The sequence below is a fragment of the Sinocyclocheilus rhinocerous genome, unplaced genomic scaffold, assembly GCF_001515625.1.
Source record: "Sinocyclocheilus rhinocerous isolate Xijiao unplaced genomic scaffold, SAMN03320098_v1.1 scaffold326, whole genome shotgun sequence".
NCBI lineage: Eukaryota > Metazoa > Chordata > Actinopteri > Cypriniformes > Cyprinidae > Sinocyclocheilus > Sinocyclocheilus rhinocerous.
The window spans coordinates 126,344-131,199 of NW_015647024.1; the positions used below are offsets into that span (position 1 = coordinate 126,344).

Sequence of the window (4,856 nt, forward strand, 5' to 3'; positions counted from 1 at the left end):
ATCAGCTCCTCCTAAAAATGACTTGTAAACTCAATCAGGTGCAGCTCATCATCTTCTCAATGACACACAAAGCCATCTGACTTTCAGCTGTGATTAGCTCAGCATGAAAAGAGCTTTCCTGGAGCATTTCAGTCCTTGGTAGAGCAACTGAAGCAAACAATCAGCTATGGGTGGCAAGACACTGTCAAAAGATCTCCGGGATAAAGCTGTGGACAGACACAAGTCAGGAGATGGAGACAAAAACATTTCAAAGGCTTCATCAATGCCTAGAAGCACAGTGAAGTCTGTTATTAAGAAGTGGAAGGTGTTTGGTAAAACACAGAGCCTCGCTGGATCAGGACGTTACTCCAAACTGATGAAAGAGCCGGAGGAAATGACATTTCTGACATGCTGGTGTTTTATCTTTCTTTGGATGTTATAAGTTGCACTGAGTAAATACAGCTGGAGAAAACAAAAACTTCATTTCTGTCTTCCGTCTTCATTTCAGGCTGCAAAGCAACAAAATGTGATTATTTTAAAGAGGGGTGATTCTTTAATATACCCACTGTATGCATTTAAACTAGAGCTGTTGATTTAACATGTTTATTTAGTGTGGTTAATTATGGATAAATAATGTGTTAAAATGATTAAGGCAGTTACCACAGCGCCACTGACGCAGCGTCTGGTGATCATGATGCAGGACGACTGACTGTGTGATGAAGCTATTTGAATGCAGATACATGAGCCTACAACTCAAGATATGAGGACAAAAAAATCACACTCTTCTTTTTTAGTTTAACAATATCACATGAGCAGGAATGCTGTTTCTCCCCAATATCTGCACAACTGCAAATGTGATACTGATTTAATACAACGGTCCAATAAACAAGATGTACATTTTAGACACAATATTGCTCAATTTCACAAATGAAAATAGTTCCAATCAAAGTCACAGCAGAACTGTTGAGCGTCTCTGATCAACACACAGCGGTTATTTGATTTTTTTGAACTAATCAAGTGAGTCAATGATTCAGTGAGAGTAATATTATAAAGAGAGTCACTTGCTTCATTTCTGAATGAATCAGCCGTGTGAATGATTCTGTTGATTGAATGATTCAGTGACTCACTCATTCAGACAGTGACTTGCTGCCACCTACTGGCACTTTTAGTTTCATATTTAGAGTGTTATTTCATTTTTCAAAAATGATTTTATATTGCAATATTCAAGTTTTTTTTTTTTTTTTACCCATTAATCTCACAGCATTAAAGGCACAATATGTAAGATTTTTTTATTAAAATATCCAAAAACCACTAGAACAGTGTTATATATTTTGCTGACTTGTGTACTTACATTATCCCAAATGTTTCGAAGAATGCTTAAATCCAGAGAAATAAGCAATTTTAACTAGTGACACGCACCGTGTCTATAGTGTCATTGTGTCACCTGCCAATGACGTCATAACCCCTTATTTTGAATACGCGCCCTCCAGCGGCGAAAACTTACATATTGTGCCTTTAAGCAATTCTAATTCATGCCACCTCTGAACAGTCTGTGTAAGTTCCCCTAAATGCCACCTCAGATGCAGCATCTGAAAACAATGTTATGGACGCATATTAGCCTTAAAAGTTCATGTGTCATAAATTCTGCTGAATCAAAATACTCCTTTCTAAAGGAATGTTAAAACAGATACTCCAAGAAGTGCTTATCAGCTTTGCACATTAGTGATGTTATATGCAGTGACCTCGACTGAGCAAAGAAAGATCAGAAGCAATCTGAAGAAAGATGGACTGTGTTTTTTTGTGATTTATTTTGGGCATTTTTGCCATTACTTATGCAGGAGGGTACAGAGAGCAGAGAGGAAGCAAAGAGGGAGGAGGATCAGAAAGGACCATGAGCCAGCGACACACAAACTCAGGTCTAATGAAAGTCTATTTGTGTCCCTGGAGCACAAAAGCAGTCTTAAGTCGCTGGGGTATATTTGTAGCAATAGCCAAAAATACATTGTATGGGTCAAAATTATAAATTTTTCTTTTATGCCAAAAATCATTAGGATATTAAGTAAAGATCATGTTCCATGAAGATATTTTGTAAATTTCCTACCGTAAATATACAAAGAGGGAGGAGGATCAGAAAGGACCATGAGCCGGCGACACACAAACTCAGGTATAATGAAAGTCTATTTGTGTCCCTGGAGCACAAAACCAGTGTTAAGTCGCTGGGGTATATTTGTAGCAATAGCCAAAAATACATTGTATGGGTCAAAATTATAAATTTTTCTTTTATGCCAAAAATCATTAGGATATTAAGTAAAGATCATGTTCCATGAAGATATTTAGTAAATGTCCTACCGTAAATATATCAAAACTTAATTTTTGATTAGTAATATGCATTGCTAAGAACTTCATTTGAACAACTTTAAAGATGATTTTCTCAATATTTAGATTTTTTTGCACCCTCAGATTCCAGATTTTCAAATAGTTGTATCTCAGCCAAATATTGTGCTATCCTAACAAACCATACATCAATGGAAATATTATTTATTTTAAAAAACTGACCCTTATGACCAGGGTCATATTTGTTAAATATTATGAAATATATATTAAGCTTTTGAAACATTATTAATTATGTAGTGTTTCAGGAACAACTCTGTGGCTGCTAAGAGTGAATGAGTGACGTTTTCTTTATTTTAATACAGTGCATTATCAATCAGAGATGCCATGATGCAGAACAAACTAACATCAGGCATGCATCCTGATGTAATGAAGCTGCAGTGGTTTTCTCACCTGTGTCGCGCTGCTGCTCTGCCATAGGTTCGACCCGTCAGTCACGTCCCACGATCCTCCCGTCTGCAGCTGGAGGCTGATGATGACACACCTGAGGAGATGAGATCTTCAGCTTTCTACTACACAAACACATGTGATGGTGAGGAAAACAGAGACTGACAGTGTCATGACGGAGCTGTACTGTCAGACACATCACACGACCTTAGCCTTAAACGTATTTGATGGTACCAGATTGTCACACGGGTCAGAGGGCAGGATTACATGCATTCATAAAATAAATTACTTTTTATATAACCCATTTATTTATATATATGAAGCCTTATTTAGTATATTTCTAACTTGGCACAAGTGATAATTCAATTCGAAACAGCACACCAAACCCTAATGCTGCTGTAGTCAATGATGAGTCCTGATATTATTCAGACTGATGCTGCTCATCTGGGCTGGTCTGGTTACCGACATAATCGCTCGTCTCCCGTGAATCACCAAGCGTTCACAGAATCAGCCTGTGAAAGCACAGCTTTGAGATTTCGTTTTTGCTGGGCTGGGTTTAGGGTAGTTGAGGCTGAAAGCAGCTGCGTTTGGTTACATGGGATTTCACGTGAATGTCGGCTAATCTCAGCGAGCGTAATGAAATATAAAAATGATTCGTTGCCTGCCAGCTCGCAGTAATAATGATTAAAGGAGATGAGGAGTGAGTTCCTCTCAGTGAGAGCGAGCAGATGCTGACGCGGACCATAAATCCCTGCGCTTTCTGCAGCAACAACAAGCCCAGGACGAAATTAAACCAAACTGCTCTGAGCTCAACATCAAATCTCAGCTCAATCCATTACCGTGAAGGGTTCAGAGGTCTGTGCGCCGCCGCTGGCTTCAACCAGAAGAGCTCTTAATAGTACTGAATGTGCACTTGTTGTAATGTATTTTTTAAAAACTCTACTTGCAGATAATACAATATTAATGAAATAATAAAAAAAAGAGTACACTTTCATTACTACATTTCTTACACACTTCTAAAAAGTGCACTTTGAAATGTCAATTTAAGCTTTATTTTAAAGTACATTTTTAATAATTGTTTTAATTTTTCTCATGCTTTAAAGAAGTAAACTCATTTTGATGTTTTGACTAACATACTAAAGCACATCTAAAGCACGGTAGTGTGTTATTTGATATCACAGTTAATAGATTTTAAATGGAAACTTCATTACAAATGTGTGTTTGACATACAAGTGCAAGCTTTATTATATCTTGCATTATTGACACACTGTTTTCCTGTTTGACTCTGTAAAGCTGCTTTGACACAATCTGGACTGTATAAAGCGCTGTACAAATAAAGGTGACTTGACTCGACAAGCTTCGATTGAAATGACATTAAAGTATATTTTACCACAAATGCTTGTCAGTATTTGCTAGTACACTCTTATCATATGTGATCCTGCACCACAAAACCAGCCATAAGCTTCCATTGATGTATGGTTTGTTATGATAGGATAATATTTGGCTAAGATACAACTATTTGAAAATCTGGAATCTGAGGGTGCAAAAAAATCTAAATATTGAGAAAATCATCTTTAAAGTTGTTCAAATGAAGTTCTTAGCAATGCATATTACTAATCAAACATTAAGTTTTGATATATTTACGGTAGGAAATTTACAAAATATCTTCAAGGAACATGATCTTTACTTAATATCCTAATGATTTTTGGCATAAAAGAAAAATGTATAATTTTGACCCATACAATGTATTTTTGGTTATTGCTACAAATATACCCCAGCGACTTAACACTGCTTTTGTGCTGCAAGGACACATATTTCAAAGACAGTAATTATGAAGAAAGTGACGTGACATGTGGCCAAGTATGGTGACCCATACTCGGAATTAGTGCTCTGCATTTATCCCATCCTCAGTGCACACACACAGCAGTGAACACACGCACACCGTGAACACACACCCGGAGCAGTGGGCAGCCATTTATGCTGCGGCGCCCGGGGAGCAGTTGGGGGTTCGGTGCCTTGCTCAAGGACACCTCAGTCGTGGTATTGAAGGTGGAAGAGAGCGCTGTACATTCACTCCCCCCACCTACAATCCCTGCCGG

At 37.7% G+C, this 4,856-nt stretch overlaps 1 protein-coding gene across 1 annotated transcript in view; it reads right to left on the reverse strand.

Moving 5' to 3' along the window:
- Positions 1-4,856, reverse strand: part of lrfn2b (leucine rich repeat and fibronectin type III domain containing 2b) — an 81,962-nt gene that overhangs the window by 21,685 nt on the left and 55,421 nt on the right. The window contains exon 2 of the mRNA XM_016512494.1: positions 2,764-2,854. The gene's annotated coding sequence lies outside the window, so the exon portion shown is untranslated. The remainder of the gene's footprint in view (positions 1-2,763; positions 2,855-4,856) is intronic.